This window comes from Cibotium barometz, chromosome 38 (assembly GCF_041138505.1).
Source record: "Cibotium barometz isolate CiBa-2024 chromosome 38, ASM4113850v1, whole genome shotgun sequence".
In the NCBI taxonomy this organism is placed as follows: Eukaryota; Viridiplantae; Streptophyta; class Polypodiopsida; order Cyatheales; family Cibotiaceae; genus Cibotium; species Cibotium barometz.
Genome location: NC_141083.1, coordinates 26,423,027 through 26,444,554, shown reverse-complemented (window position 1 = coordinate 26,444,554; position 21,528 = coordinate 26,423,027).

Sequence of the window (21,528 nt, the reverse complement as noted above, 5' to 3'; positions counted from 1 at the left end):
TGTCAGACACAAAGTCATTTTGGGAATTTTTTTGAAGGAAATAATGTTTTTATGATGTTCAATGTCACAAATGTGATGCTAAACATCACAAATTTTGTGCCACCAAGTGTCACAAAGATTATGTCACTTAGTGCCACAAATCACAACCTACAAAGTGATTTTTGGGTCTTTTTTAAAGATAATAATTCCTAGTCCAAGTGTGACGATTAACATTACCCATGGCCAAAAATAATGCAAATTGGTAGTAATCATGCATTTCAGTCATTCTTTCAATTTTGATCGCTCTTTTTCTCTCTCTTTCTTCTTCTGTGTGTGTCTCTTCCCTCTCTTTCCCTTGTCTATTTTGCCAATCTTTATTCTCTCCCCCTCCCTTGCCTCTTCCCTCCCTTGCCTCTTCCCTCTCTCTCATATCCACTTTAACCCTCCCTCTCTCTCATATCCACTTTAACCCTCCCTCTCTCTCATATCCACTTTAACCCTCTCTTATTTCTTCCCTCCCTCTCTCTCACCTGCACTCTTCCCTTTCTTGCTTACAAATATCTTCCCTCCCCCTCTATCATATCCACTCTCTCCTATCTTGATTTGTGAATTTAAATTCTCTACCCTATTTCACATGGAGTCACAAAAGAAACACTTGCTTGTCCTCCTCACCCAACTATTTATAGGATCTCGGGTTTGATGGAGAAACACTGAGAGATGCATTCACTTCTATGCAAGATGCGACTATCAACAAGGAGATCCAAGCATCAATGGGCTGATGAGCAAGAGGCGAATCATAAGGGAATTAGCTCCCTTGGGCATATGGGTATCAATGGTTGGGTGGTTGCAGGATCAGAGGGCCAGTTTTGTCCACTCAGGAACCCTGTAAATAGTAAAAAAACAGGCATTTGTTTACCTTTAGTGGCTAGTATCTCATAGCTAACGAAGGAATTTCCTTTCAAGTTCTTTTGTTAGAACATCACATGAAAAGTTGGGAATATAGTTGCACAATCTAATTAAGCATTAGATATTCGAAAGTCCTCATTTTCTTAGGTACATAGTTAAAGTATACACCCTATCCCAAATTTGGATTGATTTCATAAAATGCTAATATCGTTTTTACATATAAACTCATTTGAGATTCCCACTTTGGATCTTAGATCTTCACATAATATAAAACTTAACTTGAGCTTTTGAGAACATTTTAAGCTATTTATCTATTTTCTTTAAATATTTTAAGGTATTTAAAGTGTTATAATATATGCCACTTTTTGTACCCACAATAACTACCACTTAAAATGCTTAGTCTTGTAGATTAAAAGAGTGGTAGATAGTGAGACATTAATAGAATGTGGTGGTTAGTCAAAATTACAAATCCAATGGTTGGATTTTTAATTATATCTTTTTCAAATATCTTTTACGCTATCAGAAGACCTGAATCTACATAATCTTACAAATATTATCTTAGTTCACTTGTTCTTTATTACACTATTTTTATGTTGACCATGTGGATGCTTCCTATTTTCAATATGAATGACTTGTTTTTTTTTGGGTTTATGTAAAAGCGATATGTAAAACTTGATGTGAACTACTCTCAATATATGTTTGTATTTCTGAATGAAACTTGTTTATGTACATGTATTTTAAGTTTTTTATAGTATTTTACTATAAATGTTTTATTTTTCATGCATGTGTGAGTTTTTCTCTAAAAAAAAGGGGAGGGAGATAGAATGGGAGAGAGAAGCAGATCCGTTTCTCTCCCATTTTGTTCCTCGCCCCATTTTGTTTTGTGCAAACTGCACACGTGACACTCAGTTATGCGTGTGGCTACATGTGTGGCTGTAGAGCTACATGCCCTAGCCGAGGTTTATCTTGGAAATAACTAGCCAATACAATCATAACCAAAAAAAATCGTAGAAGAAAGTATATTAAAATAAAAAAGAAAATTCTTAAACCATACTACTATAAGTTTTATTTCTTATAAAGTCATAATTTAATACAACCCTAGTTATGTTTGGAAGAATAATTATACTTCAATCCATTCTCATTATTTCTCATTTTTCTCAATGTAAAACATCATTGCAATTGAATATATATAAAAGGTACTACTCTCTTACGCTTCAGTTACATGTTTATTATTTACGTCTATTTCAACTATTTCAACTACAAATGTAGAGCATCATTGTAATTGAATATATATAAAAGGTACTACTCTCTTACGCTTCAGTTACATGTTTATTATTTACGTCTATTTCAACTACAAATGTAAATCAATCTTTCATCATCTAGACTTGTTCACTTAATCAAAATGTTTAGAATCATTACTTTTCATTCCTATTTTATCAAATTTATCCATTCTTCATTTGTAATCTCACATCCCCTCAAACAACCTTTCCAACTTAAGGTTAGCATTTTCCTATCCTTCCATAACCAATTTAACTTTTATTCTTATGATGTTAAGCTTCTCATGACATTTTGTTTAATAACTTTATATACCCTATCCATATAAGTAATAACGATTTACATCTCTTTCAAGTGTTAATATTCTTTTTGACATATTATTTCAATAACACTAAAACGATGGAGGTATGTATATGTATACATTCATTATCTTTTTTTATAAGTATTTCTATAATATATTTCCAAATTAAGAATCTAATATTAATAAACTAAACATTCAACATTAAGATTAGTTCAAGTTCAGTAACTTAAATAAAATTTCTAGATAGAGAAAATTTGTGTCGAAATTTAAGTTTTAGAGGGAACTAGCCACTCCACCTCAAACTTCTATCATGAAGGAAGTGATGGATGGAATTAATCTCATGGTATTGGACATCAGATTGGTTTCATATACTCACTCCAGACACATTTATGTCTTCTATCTTCTACCATCCTATGCGTGTATGTACAATGCGCCTATGTGGTATGGGACACTTAGACTCGTCTTACGTACATTCATTTGATTGGCTTATTGCATATGCATTATGTGTATATCTAGTCTTTCACACCAATCATGAAGCCATACTCTCATGCGTTTAGGCAGTTGTATATCGAGGACGCCCATATATGGCATGCTTGTGGGCATCCATTGTTGGTTTCAGTTGGTTCATATGGAGGGGTGATTCTCAGGGTACTTACGCCTAGAAAACATGTGTGTGGTTGTTATTTGAATACTTATGGGTTGTCTATATCTCAAGATGATGTTGGGATTAATTGATATGTTCAATTAATTCTTTAACTAGCATGGAAAGTGTTTGAGTATAGCAACGAGAAGTGCGAGGGTACCAATTGAGATATCACACTATACAAGGGTACCGATTGAGGTGTCGAATGGCTATTGGTGGATTGAGCGGGTGGATTGAGCGATGGTGTGAAGATGATGATCATTTTTTATTTTGTGAATCATGTCTTAAGCTTTTTGTGCATATTATTTTTTATTTGAAGTGTGATGATCACCAATTTAGGTGTCGCACGAGTTTTCTTGATTGGTATTCCATGTCCATAAGAACCTCTGAGCCATGTTATATGCCATCTAGAATGCTACTTATGTCAAGTTAGGAGTGGTTATCCGCGAGTAGGTGGTTATAGTGGAGGGGGAGCCCTCGATCTTCACACTATACTTCTCTTGTAAAAGAGGAGTTTCCTTTGGCTTTAATAGTGGGGAGTGTGTTGTGGCTCAGGGGGTTCACGTCAAAAAAATTAGTTTACCACATGCGATCAAAAGGAGGGGTATTTTAATTCAACTTCAAAAAAAAAATCGGTTAGTTCATAAGTAAAGAGGGGTGGTTTTATTGGGGGGGAAAAATTGATTAAGGGGTTTTTTAAATGCCCCTTGAACGCACGTAATACATATGATTTTTTAGAAGTGCCCCCCCAAGGCGTGTGGAAAGTCCTCAGAAGCTTTCATCCGAAAGCGGCATTGTCCGCCCTACTTGTATAAGCAGTATTGTAGGAGGTCTTAACAATGTCCTAATATCACATGTATTTTTTGTCTAAGCTTATGTTGTTGTTTTCTCTTGGTTGGCTACGCATTGTCAAGGTAAGCAGCCTTATTCATTCAACCTCATTTTTATTGCACTCTTGGGTGCCAGGTTTAGGAAATGGACTTATGCATAGAGATATGGGGCACTGTTATATGCCATTTAGAATGTTGCTTATGTCAAGTTAGGAATGGTTATCCACGCGTAGGTGGTCATAATGGAGGGAAAGCTATCCATCTCTTGTAAAAGAGGAGTTGCCTTTGGTTTTAATAGTGGGGAGCGTGTGTGGAAAGTCCTCAAAAGCTATCATCCAAAAGGGGCGCTATCCACCCTGCTTGTCTAAGCAGTGTTGTAGGAGGTCTTATTAATGTCCTAATATCACATGTTGTATTTTTTTTCTAAGATTTAAGTATGGCTTTTGTTGGATCAATTGTGTTTTATTGTGTCATGCATGTATGTAGAAGAAATGTCGATCGACCCATCACAAGACCCTCCTATGGGAAATTTGCTATCTATTATAAATGAACGATATGAGCAGCAAGCTTGGTCTCAGTTTACTCAAACACAGGTATGGTTCCATCAAACCTTTTCACATACACAAAGTTAATCTTTCATGCATTCTTTAAGTCTTATATTTTAATCTTATATGCAGGTGGGCTTACAATCGGGCCAGTCAATGCCATGGGGGCAGACTACCCCACTTGGCCAGCAAACGTCGTGGGGGTAATCTACCCCACTTGCTTAATCGGGGCAGACCATGCCTTTGATAGGCGCGGGCCGAGCGGTGCAGGCCCATCATGATATGGTTGTGATAAGCCTACACCACCTTCCTCGACTAGACCCACCCCCGCTCCCTCACATGCGTCTTCACCAGGGTAGTAGATGTGCTTAGCGAGGGGTTGTGATAAGCCTACACCACCTTCCTCGACTAGACCCACCCCCGCTCCCTCACATGCGTCTTCAGCAGGCTGCTTTTGCTTTGTCAAAAGTAGCACTAGGTGTCTCGATGTGTCTCACCAACAATAGCCTGGGAGACCCATTCTACCATTCGATCCATCCACCCTACCATACAACGTGGATGTAGATGGTGCCCTCATGATGGATGCACGAGGAAAGCAAGTCATGAACCATATGCATTTACTTGGCAAACCTAGAGTTCGTGAACTCCTTCAAAAAGTGAAAAGCACAAGATGAACTTTCTAAGCAATATGTTATCGATGTGCTTAAGGTGGAGTTCCCTATACCACATGTGGGTCTTTTCTTCTCTGAGGAGTGGATGAAGAGGTAGATCAAGATTTTTCTCTCTAATAGGAGAGCAAATATCAAGAGAGCAGCAAAGAATGAGTTGGAGAAGCTTAGTGTTTACAACATGACCGAGGAGTGGAGGCATGCACGTAGCCTCGTGAGAAAGCACCCAAGTGCTTTTCTGGCAAGTGCTTCCTGACTATGGAAGTGGGGCTTTACACTTCGGCTCCGACGAGAAATCCTCCTTTCTTGCTTGTTTTGTAAGTAATCATTTCTTCTCTTCTTTCATTTTATTTTGTACTATAATGTTTTCTTTAAATAATTATATATTTTCTTAATTGTTTTTTGTAGAGGGAGGTTGTTGGGTGTGACCCAACAAAGGAGGAGTATTTTTTGTTGTGCAGAGCTTTCGCTCTCTGAGCAGCAAAAATAGCAGAGAAATATCGTTGAGCAGCCAGCGACATTTGGGTGCGAGATAGCAAAATATCATTACTAAGTAGCCAACGACATTTTGCTGCTATTTTTGACTGAGCAGCAAGCCCATTGCAACGAAAATAGTAGTGTTTCTAGCAACAAAAATTGCTCGATATCTACCTACCCTTCTAGTTATAAAACGTTGCTATTTTTGCTACTAAACCCTGATTTTGTTGTAGTGTATGCTAACACATACATTCCCCAAATAAGGTTTAGGGAATTTCAAATAGGAAATACCTAAGCAATGGTAAATAGGCATTAAAGTTAAATTAAAAAGGGAAGTTAATGGTGCACAATGGAAGCCCAAGGGACATAGAGGAGGGTTTCCCCTTCTAAGGGTAATTGAAGAGGCATTGGTGATTGAAAAGGCAACGTTTAGCAAATGAAAGGTGAAGGGGCTGAAGTTGGAAGGTCATGCACCACTTAGGCCTATATAACCATGAGTTTAGGGTCTATTTGGGATATTATGGTTGGGCAGAGAATCAAAGTACTAGTCTTATAAGTCCTCAAGTCTATAATGCAAGGATCATTACATTGGTATTAGAGCCAAGTTCTTTCTCTTCCATGTTTCCATTGAGCTACTCATTGCTAAATCTAATCTCTACTTCTTAATCTCTTTTCTATTCATTTTCATAATTTAATCCCTATATTTCTCAAATCTTCTCTATACAAAATACCTCTTACCTAATAAATTGGGCATATTTTGGAGTTCTACATGGATCAAGTGGAGTACAAGACAACCTTGAAGGATCTTTGAAGCAAATATCTAGGAGGAATCAACGGAACTGTTCTTCACATCATTAGGGACAATTCATAATAAAGCGACCAAGTAAGGTCATTGTGTTGTAAAAAAACTTTTCTTTGTAAGAAATTTTTCATTTTTATTAGTGTTACAGTAAATGGCTTCTCAAGGTGGGAAGGATGAAAATGGTGAGAAGGGGGAAAACCCAATGTCCTCTTTCCATGTGAAAGAGGATATTACAAAACCAAATGAAATAGATATGGATTACGACTTTAATAATTATGAGGGTATGGAAATTATGGAAATAAATGACAAAATCTCTAATATAGAAAATAAACTTGAGAAAATGATGGGTCTTCTTAGCTCCTTGATGGGAGGGGAAGGATTGGGAGTAAAAGAAATATCTAAAAATAACATTGGTGAGGGAAGGGAAAAAACTCTAGAAAAAGGGTTCAATGAAACCATAATTGAAGAGGGTCCCAAAACTAGAGACCAGGGTATGGTATTCAAAGATTTAAAGGCACCCACTTTTAGTGGAGAAGAGAAGGGGATAAATAAAGGTGTGGTCAATATTTTTCTACAAAATGGCAATACTTTCATCTTTTAAGAAATGTGCCTGAAATCTTCTAAGTGGTGGATGAGTTTATCAGAATCTAAGCAAGTAGACGATTCTTGGTGGATGAGTTTAGCGGAATCTAGGCAAGTAGACGATTCTTGGGATTAACTCAAGGAATTATTCAAAAAGAAATATCTTCTTGAAAATGAAGATTGAAATTGGATAATTGTTCTATGGGGAACAAAATAATTTAAATCTCACTCAATATATAGCTTTGGAAAAATTATCTTAAAACTTAAGGGCATTGAAAATCTTAAAAATATAAGAGGTTTCATTAGAGACCTGAAAAGAGAATACAAGAAGGAAGTTTGCTCCAAAAGAGCCAAAAAACTTAGATGAGGCTATAAGATTTGTAAAACATTTTGACGCTAACATGGGTAATGGTAATCATAAAGAAAAAGATAAGAATTATTCATATAAGCCTCATGGAGAAAATTTTGGCTCTCAAAAAAGAACAGTTCTTTTCTTTAAAAAGGAATAACCTTCAAAAAAGCAAAAATCCTTCTAAAAAAGTAAGATTTTGAGAGAGCGATTAAAGAAAAACTTTGTTTCTCTTGTCTTGATCTGGGACAAGATAAAAATTATTGTCCTAAGTCCCAAGGACAATAACTTACTAGGAATGGTAATGATAAACCTAAAGGAAAATTAGTGCACACTATTCAAATGTTGACACTTAAGGATTCTTCTGAATATAAATCGGTTGAGGTTTGTCATTCTGATGAAAATCATTGTTGTATGGTGTCAAAATCTATGTGGGAGCTATCATTTGGACCACATAATTTGGTTTGAGTGCATGGGAATATTAAGGATAAAAAAGTTAGAATTCTCATAGAGGATATGACCACACACAACGTTGTAAATTACAACTTGGTTAAGACCTTAAGTTGCCTCAAGTCCCAAGATCTCATAAGTATATAGTATCATTAGTCAATGTCTATGATAAAAATGAGTGGGATATTGTGGTAAACCAAGTTGGGATAAAGATTCAAGAGTATACGGCACTTTGATATTTTCAAGTGATGCGTCTCTCGATCGTAGATGTAATTCTTGGAAGAGAATGGTTATTTTCATTGGGAGAAATAGTTTTTGAGAAGCTATTTTCATAATACACTAACATTTGGGAATAAATGAAAATTTATTACATTGCAAGGAGAGCACAATGCACCATCTTCTCCTTTGATATGTAATATTGAGCTCCAAAAAGCTTCGGCAAGGTTATGAAATAGAACAAATGTTTTTGTATTATGCAGGTATTAAATATATATCATCATAACATATGTACACATTGATCGGTTTGTATAAGGACTTGATGATTTTGTTGTTTATTTCAAAAATATTTGGATGTTGGTCAAGCTTTTTGGGTTTTAATTTATTTAAAGTTTTTATTTCCACTCAATTTGAACAGTCTGTTTTTTTTCCCAGTGTCGCTTGAACGATGTGTATAACGACGCGACGTTTAATTAGCACCGCTCAAGCAATGTTAATAATGATGTTAATAGTGGAGTAACATAAATTGCCACTAAAATGTCACAAATAAACACCGATAATGATGCCTTCTCTTGTAGTGAACCTCCATTGATGCTGTCGACATAGTGGTGGGTTTGCAAGCTCGAGGCACTTCGGACGTTGTCTCGACATAGTGACAACAAGTCTCATGGCAGTTGCCTCCCATGTTTTGGCCATGCTTGTCACACAAAGTCCAATGTTGAGGGGAATGACAAGGGCCTTTACTATCATGTCTCATGGTACACAAGTGGGGAAATTATGGATGCAAAGGGTAGTCTTGTGTGTATACCCAGTTGAGGCAGTTATGTAATAGTATATATAAAAACTTGCTTCATCAAGTTTAATGAAAAGGGACCTTAAGTACATCTGCCAGACTCTACATGAGTGATTCCCCAATCTAGAGAACAACCATTTTCCATGTGATTGTGTCTGTAGCCATTGCATAAGATTTCTCAATAGTAAGAGGTCTCACAAGAATGCAAGAGCACAAGATGCTAACTATCGTGGCCCTCCAAGGGGGGTACATGAAAGGGCGTGGTTCCATGCAGTGTAGGAAGCAAATGATGGGATTATATTCCCCCAAAACAAGTTGTAGCGCATCAAGTGCAACCTCGACAATCGAAAGTTTGACATTGGAGGCCAACCAAGAAGGATGCATGGAAATATAGATTCGTAAGTACACTCCAGTACAAAATTTATATCTTTTATCTAAATTTTGTGGCTAAATTTATCTTATTGTTATAGGTATTAGGGCATTAGGGTGAAGATAAAGGAGGTGGATGCTTAAACACGAATGCCATGCCTGCCCCAGTGTGTAGAGAGAGAAAGAGAGAAAGATAGATGTTCTAGTGAGAGAGAGATTGCATGACCCAATGATCAATAGATTAGGTTGATGTGAAGCCTTTACCTTAGATGTACAATGCTTTTATAGCCTTTTGAGGCTCATCTAGATGACATCATTGCTTATACCAAATAGGTATAATATCTAAATGTTCTAACCACCCTAAGTGGTTTCACACACACACACACACACACACATGTAATATCTAGCCTTAGAGGCTATTCCCACACATACTTAGCCCTTGAAGAGGTTGTAAACATGGACACACATAGGTACACAAACACCATTATTCACACACATGATGGAAATACACATGAAGCTTCAAAATACCCAACAAACTTGGAGCTAATGAGAGTAAGCATTCACAAACATGATGATTTGGGCCCACAACTATACATGTGATACAAAAGTCACGATGCACCCAACACCTAAAACTCTCATGTCAGTCTTCATAGGAGCTTGACCATACATTTGATTCCTTAGCCTCTCTAACTAGCCTCCCTTGACTCAGAACAAGGATAAGAGAGAAATAAAGAGCCTTTTATAGGAAAAGGCGGCACAAACATAGACCTAAAACTTACCCTATCATATGAAACTTATGGTATTTGGATAGTGTTTTCTATCTCAAGATTTTTGTTTTCCAGTACATGTTCACCTTGGTAGAGAATATTTAGCATATATAGCTTCTTTTTTACTTCTTACCCCACCTCCCCCCTCCCCCCCCCAAAAAAGAAAGAAACCAGAAAAAAATACAAACAAAAAAATGGCATCCTTTGTATGCATAAAGCTCTTGGCATAGAGATCTATTTCTAGCCATTATTCATAGAAGCTATAAAAATGATCTTATACATAGGAGCTATATGAATAGCTCCTATGCATGAGAGCTATGCATAGATCTCTTTGCATAAGAACATAGCCTCATAGGCACATATTACATAAGCTTATGCTTATGTTACATCTCCATGCATAACAAGTAATACATATACTTTAATATGCATGCATAAAGTAATGAAATCGATAGATTTATATTAAAAGAAGACCTTGCTACTATCACTTAGGGTTAAGCTTTTTCTTTTTTTGCTCCTCTATAACCGGGTTGTTACAAGATAAGGGTGTCTAGTTTTGTCCAGTTTTTATGCTAGACTGGGACAATGCTTGGAGAGAAAATTTGGGGGAGCAAGGTACCTTAAACGAGATCAAACAACTAATAGAACATATCCATGTACTTAAATTAACCTAATATAACTTAAACTAATATAAATTAGTCTAATTAATTAAAAATATGATGAAATAATAAAAAAATGTTCTTTCCAGACTTAGAGTGATCCAATTTTTTTTCCATAGATGCACCATTACAAGTACACTAGTCCCTATAGGTTTTAGATGATTTACATAAAAAATGTCATTTTACTAATTAGATTATTAATATTTGCAGGCCTTCTGATAGCGTAAAAGAAATTTGAAAAAGATATCATTAAAAATCCAACCATTGGATTTGTAATTTTGACTAACCACCACATTCTATTAATGTCTCACTATCTACCTTTAAGTGGTAGTTATTGTGGGTACAAAAAGTGGCATATATTATAACACTTTAAATACCTTAAAATATTTAAAGAAAATAGATAAATAGCTTAAAATGTTCTCAAAAGCTCAAGTTAAGTTTTATATTATGTGAAGATCTAAGATCCAAAGTGGGAATCTCAAATGAGTTTATATGTAAAAACGATATTAGCATTTTATGGAATCAATCCAAATTTGGGATAGGGTGTATACTTTAACTATGTACCTAAGGAAATGAGGACTTTCGAATATCTAATGCTTAATTAGATTGTGCAACTATATTCCCAACTTTTCATGTGATGTTCTAACAAAAGAACTTGAAAGGAAATTCCTTCGTTAGCTATGAGATACTAGCCACTAAAGGTAAACAAATGCCTGTTTTTTTTACTATTTACAGGGTTCCTGAGTGGACAAAACTGGCCCTCTAATCCTATAACCACCCAACCATTGATACCCATATGCCCAAGGGAGCTAATTCCCTTATGATTCGCCTCTTGCTCATCAGCCCATTGATGCTTGGATCTCCTTGTTGATAGTCGCATCTTGCAGAGAAGTGAATGCATCTCACAGTGTTTCTCCATCAAACCCGAGATCCTATACATAGTTGGGTGAGGAGGACAAGCAAGTGTTTCTTTTGTGACTCCATGTGAGATAGGGTAGAGAATTTAAATTCACAAATCAAGATAGGAGAGAGTGGATATGATAGAGGGGGAGGGAAGATATTTGTAAGCAAGAAAGGGAAGAGTGGAGGTGAGAGAGAGGGAGGGAAGAAATAAGAGAGGGTTAAAATGGATACGAGAGTAGTTCACTTGTTCTTTATTACACTATTTTTATGTTGACCATGTGGATGCTTCCTATTTTCAATATGAATGACTTGTTTTTTTGGGTTTATGTAAAAGCGATATGTAAAACTTGATGTGAACTACTCTCAATATATGTTTGTATTTCTGAATGAAACTTGTTTATGTACATGTATTTTAAGTTTTTTATAGTATTTTACTATAAATGTTTTATTTTTCGTGCATGTGTGAGTTTCTCTAAAAAAAAGGGGAGGGAGATAGAATGGGAGAGAGAAGCAGATCCGTTTCTCTCCCATTTTGTTCCTCGCCCCATTTTGTTTTGTGCAAACTGCACACGTGATTGTACACTCAGTTATGCGCATGGCTACATGTGTGGCTGTATAGCTGCATGCCCTAGCCGTGTGCATAGCCACGCTAGAGATATTTGAAACTCCAAATTTTCTTCGTTTGCAACACATTTATGGACGTAGCTATGCACGTATCCTCTCGTAGTGTATGCTTATATACGCACAATTGCAACCAATGATTAAAAGAGGTTGACGTCGATCTCAAAATAGAAATTGCATGAAGGTACAGTTGAATATGCACCCGAAACGTTTTTTTGTGATTAATTAATTAGTTGGTGTGTGCAAACCTTGGGTTCAAGACACCAAAATTTTGTTATGTTTATTAAGGTTTTTTGTAAGGTCAAAAATGGAAATGGTGTTGGGTCCGCATGCTTTCTTTCTATCTATGTTAGCCTCCATTACATTCTATTTTTAAAGGTTGATGTCCTCCATAATGATTCATTTTTTGGGCTCATAATGTCCTCCATAATCTTCATTTTTTGGGCTCACGATTTTCTTTAAAAAGGCAAGAGGGCTCATTCTTTTTCACTTGGAGGGGAGAGGTAGGGAGAGTAAGGTATAGGGTATGTATTCAATGAAAGCTTGGGCTATAGAAAATGTAAATCTTTTAACCATAGACTTTAAAAGGTTTGTAACCTTATAAAGTCTAAAGGTTGAGTGACAGAGAAAAAAAATTAATTAATAAGTCTAAAGTTTTATTAAGCACACCATGACGATCTCAAAATAGAAAATTGCAGATATCAAACAAAATGATTTTTTATATTAAGCAATCTCAAAGTAGTAAGTGAATCATCAGGACACCATGCCACAGACCATGACAAGCTATTGTATAATTTGGGCCGAGAGTACGTGGTGACTGCATATGCCTCCGGAGCGTCTCCACACGCGCGGCTTTTATCTCTCACTTGATCCTGCGGCGAGTAGAGGCAAGAGAGAATATTATGTGCGTTTAAACACCCTTCTTATAAGAGCAGACTGTCATGTCGTGTACTTACTTGGAGCAGTCTTGCTTGGGCAGCTTCTTGACAGCAGAGGTGTTGATCTGGACGTTGCGTGCGGCCGCTTCCAGGCATTTGCAGATGGACTGGCGGGCGCCCTTGGACTTGGCAAGGGCGGACAGAGCCCGGACACCCTTGCAGCAGTCGAAGGTCGGCCCATTGCCGCCCTTGGTAAGGTATCCGACGCATTGCACCATGTTCATACTGACCTCAAATTCATCTTCAAATTCTGACGAGACAGAGGGTTACATCCACCTACAAGCTCCACCAAAAGATTAGTATGCTTTCACAAGCTAAGGCTTCTTCATCTAACTCTACAAATAGACATTGCAAAAGATGTACAGTGAACAGTTTAACTGGCACTAATCTTCAAATCCTGACGCAGAGGGTTGCATTCATCTACAAGCTAAGGCTTCTTCATCAGAGACAAACAGCTTAACAGTCATTAAGAACTGAATACACCTTAATTATGTAGATTTCCATGCAAAAGAATTTAACTTTCGAGAGTTGATAAATAGGATCAGGGCAGTGAGAGCATTAGCTTTCACACTCTCTAGCCCACTACTAATCATTTTCCTTTGAAAGGCGAAATCATTTATTTTAGTCACTGTCTAGCCCACCACTAATCATTTTTCTTTAAAAGATTAAATCATTTCTTTCACACCAAATCTCGCACAGCACAAAATATCTGACAAAGCTTATACTGACTTCCTACTCTTGTAGAGGGGTATTAAAAACCCCCCAAAAAATAAATGATTTTTCAATACTCTCCAAGCATAAACCTATCTTAAAGGGCTTTGAGAATCTATTAGTAAGTGTTGGCTATAAGCACACTCAATCATGAGATGTTTAACAGATTTTGTAGCTGCTAGGCATCTCTTACACAGGAGAGATGCCATGTTCCTATCAGCAAGTTTGTCACCAGAGGGAGGAGCCCCCCATTGGGTGGTTGCAAGATGAGGATACTCACTTTCGTTCACTCTCTCTAAAATTGGGACATCCATGCATCTCGGGCGGAGTACCTCGATCGTGATAGTGCTGTGAATTAAAACACGACACGTGCCTCCCAAGCCTAAATCAACATATCTCGATCAAGATGCCAACTAATGCCACGCTAGCAGGTCCGGGTTTCCAGGCATCATCCATGTCACCATTACATGTCACCGCCACCACATTATCTCGATCGAGATATCTATGCCACTCGGATCCACATTAGGGCCACGCTGTATCCCCCTAGGCAATTTGACTAGCACATCTCCATCGTCCACGTATCTCAAACAAGAAATTAACATCAAATCGCGACCATTCATTGTTCGAGGTAATGGGATACAATCTCGACCATCCCCGTATCTCGATCGAGATACTGAGATCAAATCTCCACCGTCCAAATAGCTCGTTCGAGATACAGAGATACAATCTCCACCGTCCAAATATCTCGATCGAGATACGTAGATGCAATACCCACCGTCCAAATATCTCGTTCGAGATACGTAAACGCAATCTCTACCGTCCATTTAGGTACATTGGAAGATGCGATCTGAGCCGTTTAAATATCTCGATCGAGGTATATAATGAATCTTGACCATCGACATACCTTGGTCGTGGTAATGACTTTAAATCGTAGCCATCCATGTACCTCGAACGAGATAGTAATATCAAATCTCAGCCGTCGATCCTTCACCAACCCTAAAATTAAGTGTGTATCTTGGCCGTATGTTGCACTAACCCTAATATCCGGAGCATTAATCTTGCAAACCCTAAATTGCATGATGCTACCGAACCTCGATCGAGGTTATAAAACCGAAAAACTTTTTTTTTGCCTCATTGTCACAAGTCGTTTTCACTCTCCTTGCTCTCTTGATTTGGATTAGCATTAGTGAGCCCATTAGCATTGTTTTATAGCTTCATTAGTGCTACTTAGCACTAAGCATTAGACCCTGGACCCTTCACATTGGACCTTTGTGTTTGGCTTAGGTTTTAGCATGGAGGGCCACGAGGAGGGCCGCTCATCTATTGCGGACCTCATCGCGGAGAGTTAGCGGCCGGCTATCCGTAGGAGTGCTAGAGACACACCGTCTACATTACATATCGTGGCAGACTTGGAGGCGATGCTTTCATCCCTTCGTAGCCTTCACGATATTGTTTATGTAGATGAGTGGATAGCCCACCATCGCACTGCTCCTGTGTCACATGGCCTGACATATCGTCAGGTCTGTTTTCTTGCTCTGATTAGGGATGGAGCCTACCTAGATCTTTTCCTCGATAGTCGTGGGATGAGGCCTGGGGCGGGCAAGCCCCTTACTATTTCGCGGTGTTCGCATCCTTGTATGGCGGCACATATCTATAGTCGATATGTTGCCGCATATGGGAGGATGCCGAACAACCGCCAGATTCCCATATACTTCGCAAAGCAATTATATGCGGAGTTTGTCTTAGGGGAGGAGGTGGATTACACCAGCCACCATCGGCCGGGTGGTGGTGCTGGACGAGGCCGTCTCCAGGACCAGGATAGGCGGCCTCCACCAACCCTTCGTGTAGCACCTACTACAGATCCTTCATTTGTGCCATTGTCGACAGTAGAGGCTCTTGGCACCCAGGTCGGCATCGACGTACAGAGTACCACACAGAGAGCATCCAGCACGTGGTGCACCTGTTCTCACGATCTATACCGACGACAGATGTCGAGGTATTTACATATATATTACTTCTTTAGTTTTTTTAGTCATTTAGTTACATGTTTATATGTACTTTTCTATATTTTTACATGAGCGGCATGGTTGATTGTGTCACGTAGGGTCCCACACCTACCACTGAGAGACTCACTCAGGAGTTGGTAAAGGCGAGAGCGGAGATTGACCGCCTCAGAGCTGCATTAAAGACAGTAGAGGCAGCTACTGCAGAGGCACAGCATCTGAGAGAGTCCGACATCCAACAGGTAGGTTTCTCTTGCACGTAAAAGAGTTATAATTAAGGTCCTAAGTTATAAATTTCTTTAAGTAATACCTAATGAGAGACTAATCAATTATTTTAATGCTTTACTTTTTTGCGTAGGCTCGGACCGAGGTAGAGAGCTCTAGAGCTGAGGCACAACATCATCAGATTATGGAGCGGATTGCCCAGCATCATAGGGCAGAGCAGTTGATGCGCATGTTCGAGAGTTCCGCAGATCCTCGGACGTGACAGTGCCTTATCTACCTTTATATCCACGGCCTGTCTCACCACAGAGGTTTTTCGACGACCTCTCCCGCAGGATGCACCACCCTTCCTACGTGATGCGTGCTGCGCTTTATGTATCGAGGACATTGATAGTACTGGTGGATATGCCCTGGGATGTGGACATTTTTTCCATTTGTTTTGCATCACCAAGGAGCTAGTACGGTTCTCAGCATGCCCCTCCTGCCGTGCACGCGTCGACCTAGCGACATACAGAGTTTTGGGCATCGATGATCTTCACCCACGTCTCGTTCGAGTAGATGCTAGGACTGGCAGGCCTATTGATTTTACATCAGCTCTATTGACTTGGGACTCGACGCCTTCGATGATCTTCACCCAGGTCTCGTTCGAGTAGATGCTAGGACTGGCAGGCCTATTGATTTTACATCAGCTCTATTGACTTGGGACTCGACGCCTTCGACGATAGAGATCAGGAGCCTGAGGTGCCTCCAGAGATTGAGTGGAGCTCACATGAGTTTGATGCATACCAGAGAGTCCTACATGAGAGCCAGATCACAGCATATGAGCGCGTGGGTGGTGCTGGTCCTAGTGGCACCTCGGGTGATGGTGCTAGCAGCAGTGCTGCTTCTCATGAGCAGCGTGTCCTTACAGCAGAGGAGCTTACATGAGCAGAGTGGCAGACACGTACCATTGCAGATTATAGATTTTGGGTTTACAGACAGAGACGTCTTGCATTAGCACGACGTAGAGAGAGAGAGAGGGCTATAGCAGCTTTTGGGACTCATGAGCTCCCGAGTACACCGGCACCAGCTCACGATCCTGCCTTTGAGGCAGACCTCCCCGTAGACATTCGACGACCCCCGCAGAGCAGCCGGCACAGCCTCCTTGACGTGCACAGCAGCCTCGACGCGCACGTCGACTAGAGATTACGATTTTGATTCGGTTGCCGTTGATAGTGACTAAACTCAGACTAGCTGGGTTAGCTCACTTACATTGTACTTAGATTTTTGGGCAGTGACTAACCTCAGACTAGCTGGGATAGCTCATTTTCATTCTGATGTACTTATTTGATGTTTATATCATTATGAGTTTTTTCATTATTGAGTATCATTACATTTTAGTTGATGTTCTTGATTTTATTATATTTTTTAACACTTTGGCTATCATATTGTTTGTTGAAAATCTCCATGCCATCATACCCAAACATGCTCCGATGTGGGGACCAGACTTTGCAAGCATGGGGGGGACCCACCCCCACATGCTTGCAAAGTTTGGTAACAATCAGAGCATGTTTGGATTGGTAATTAGTGGCCAGTGTGGGTTTTTGAAGTCTCTTGGTGCTTAAGAGGCCAAGGAAAATCCGGGCCTTCCCCATACCATCGTACCCAAACATGCTCCGATGGGGACCAAACTTTGCAAGCATGGGGGGGGACCCACCCCCACATGCTTGCAAAGTTTGGTAACAATCAGAGCATGTTTGGATTGGTAATTAGCACCCAGTGCAGGTTTTTGAAGTCTCTTGGTGCTTAAGAGGTCATGGAAAATCCGGGTCTTCCCCATACCATCGTACCCAAACATGCTCCGATGGGGACCAAACTTTGCAAGCATGGGGGGGGGACCCATCCCCACATGCTTGCAAAGTTTGGTCACAATCAGAGCATGTTTGGATTGGTAATTAGCACCGAGTGCGGGTTTTTGAAGTCTCTTGGTGCTTAAGAGGCCATGGAAAATTCGGGCCTTCCCCATACCATCGTACCCAAATATGCTCCGATGGGGACCAAACTTTGCAAGCAGGGGGGAGACCCACCTCCACATGCTTGCAAAGTTTGGTCACAATGAGAGCATGTTTGGATTGGTAATTAATGCCCAGTCCGGGTTTTTGAGTGAAGTCTCTTGGTGCTTAAGAGGCCATGGAAAATCTGGGCCTTCCCCAAACCATCGTACCCAAACATGCTCCGATGGAGACCAAACTTTGCAAGCATGGGGGGGGACCCATCCCCACATGCTTGCAAATTTGGTCACAATCAGAGCATATTTGGATTGGTAATTAGCACCCAATGCGGGTTTTTGAAGTCTCTTGGTGCTTAAGAGGCCATGGAAAATTCAAGCCTTCCCCATACCATCGTACCCAAACATGCTCCGATGGGGACCAAACTTTGCAAGCATGTGGGGGTGCGTCCCCCCCACATGCTTGCAAAGTTTGGTCACAATAAGAGCATGTTTGGATTGGTAATTAACGCCCAGTCCGGGTTTTTGAAGTCTCTTGGTGCTTAAGAGGCCATGGAAAATCCGGGCCTTCCCCATACCATCGTACCCAAACATGCTCCAATGGGGACCAAACTTTGCAAACATCGGGGGGGGACCCACCCCCACATGCTTGCAAAGTTTGGTCACAATCAGAGCATGTTTGGATTGGTAATTAGCACCGCGAGTGCGGGTTTTTGAAGTCTCTTAGTGCTTAAGAGGCCATGGAAAATTCGGGCCTTTCCCATACCATCGTACCCAAACATGCTCCGATGGGGACCAAACTTTGCACGCATGTGGGGGTGGGTCCCCCCCACATGATTGCAAAGTTTGGTCACAATCAGAGCATGTTTGGATTGGTAATTAGCGCCGAGTCCGGATTTTTCAAGTCTCTTGGTGCTTAAGAGGCCATGGAAAATCCGGGCCTTCCCCATACCATCGTACCCAAACATGCTCCGATGGGGACCAAACTTTGCAAGCATGTGGGGGTAGGTCCCCCCCACATGCTTGCAAAGCTTGGTCACAATCAGAGCATGTTTGGGTTGGTAATTAGCGCCCAGTCTGGATTTTTCAAGTCTCTTGGTGCTTAAGAGGCCATGGAAAATCTGGGCCTTCCCCATACCATCGTACCCAAACATGCTCCGATGGGGACCAAACTTTGCAAGCATGTGGGGGTGGGTCCCCCCCACATGCTTGCAAAGTTTGGTCACAATCAGATCATATTTGGATTGGTATTAGCGCCCAGTCCGAATTTTTCAAGTCTCTTGGTGCTTAAGAGGCCATGGAAAATCCGGGCCTTCCCCATACCATCGTACCCAAACATGCTCCGATGGGGACCAAACTTTGCAAGCATGTTGGGGTGGGTCCCCCCCACATGCTTGCAAAGTTTGGTCACAATCAGAGCATGTTTGGATTGGTAATTAGCACCGCCCAGTGCGGGTTTTTGAAGTCTCTTGGTGCTTAAGAGGCCATGGAAAATTCGGGCCTTTCCCATACCATCGTACCCAAGCATGCTCGGATGGGGACCAAACTTTACAAGCATGTGGGGGTGGGTCCGCGATGGGCGCTAATTGCCAATCCAAACATGCTCCGATGGGGACCCACCCCCACATGCTTGCAAAGTTTGGTCCCCATCGGAGCATGGAGATTTTCAACAAACAATATGATAGCCAAAGTGTTAAAAAATATAATAAAATCAAGAACATCAACTTAAATGTAATGATACTCAATAATGAGAAAACTCATAATGATATAAACATCAAATAAGTACATCAGAATGAAAAAGAGCTACCCCAACTAGTCTGAGGTTAGTCACTGCCCAAAAATCTAAGTACAATGTAAGTGAGCTAACCCAGCTAGTCTGAGTTTAGTCACTATCAAGATAGAGATCTAGTCAGCAGCACCCTCTCTAGCTCTCAACTGCTCTAGAATGCTCTCATGGTCATCCACTTGAAGCCGAAAACGAGGGTGAGAACTGTGTTTTTGGCTCTGTACTCGAACAAGAGTGAGCCTGGTAGCAACCACTAGATGAAAGAACTGAAATGCCTCTAACTCCCACTTCCACTGCTGGAACTCAAGACTCCCCCGATGAAGTCAAATCTACTGGTAGAACCGGCCTGCCACAATCATGCTATGGGCGTCATAAGAAAACCCATGATCATCCACTGTATCCTGGTCAAGGATGCACTTTGGGCCTAGTGCAACTCATCAGATAGCAGTCTACTCCCTCGTTATTTCCCTCACTGGCAATAACAGCAAATACATCACCCTCCCCCCTGTAGCAAATCTGTCAGGTCATCATAATTGACCATGAACGCAGGACCTGTGTGCTCATCAGACAACACTGGATGTGAAGGATGCTCGGGGGAGAGGAATGTCTGTATCCATGCATCTGCCCATCCTCTCGAGGCACAATGTGACCAATCGCCATCCATACATGCTCCACAGAAGCATGCAAACCGTCGTGTGTAAATCGTGGGGGCTGCCATGCACGTGCTCCTGATGGAATGTAAGCCCAAGGTGCCAGGTACTATGTCACAATCATGCCACCATCCACATGCCAAAAAAATCTCCTGACAATCCGAGCATCACGTTTGGGGTACGATGATGCTCCACTCCCACACAAATGTTGGGAGCACCACTCGACTACGTGGCCCGCATCTCTAAACCGCTGAGCATCTTGCCGCCCGCAGCTGATGACGCCTCAAGGCACGTTTCACACATGCGCATGTACCATCATGCTCTCCCTTCCCGTGACCAGTCTCAAAGAATGACCAAATCACTGGGATACTAGACTGCACATGCCACCTATAAATCCATAAAAGATAGTCTTAGTTATTGTTTTCTTTAAGATGTGCTAGTGAATTTAGTTTAATTGTAAATGTAAGAAAACCATAAGTGCTACCTGTAGAGCCATAGAATTGTCGTGATGACTTGAACTGTGCGCCACAACCATCCGACCAAACCCATCGCTCGACATGTCTCTGATCCCACAATCTCTTAAAAAATAATCATGGAGACGAAAATAGTGTTGCACAAAATGTGCATCATGTGAACGATCATCACTGATATAGAAATGATACTCTCGAATAATGACACGGGTCTCGGGGGTACTTGCTATCCCATCTACATGAGCCTCTGCATGTTGATAGCTAATGTGGACCATAATAGCAACCTGGTGAGGTAAGCAATACATACGTTTAAGACACAAAAAATCAAATAAGTAATGTAGCTCAAACATAAAACAAATATTACAAAATATAACCATTACCTGCTCTGAGAAGTAATACTCAGATTGTATCTCCTGTGAAAAGGTGTGAAAGTGTAGTTCTTTGCAAAATCAATCACAGAGACGACCACACCAATAGGAAACTCTGCTAGGCATGCTCGAAACTGACGATCCTGCCACTTGGCACAATGACTGTGTCATATGTAGGGGTAGATCTGCTCCCTAAATGTGGCTGTGAAGTGACAACGTGGTGTATGTTTGTCCACGAGCTGCAACTTCCTGGACTGTCCA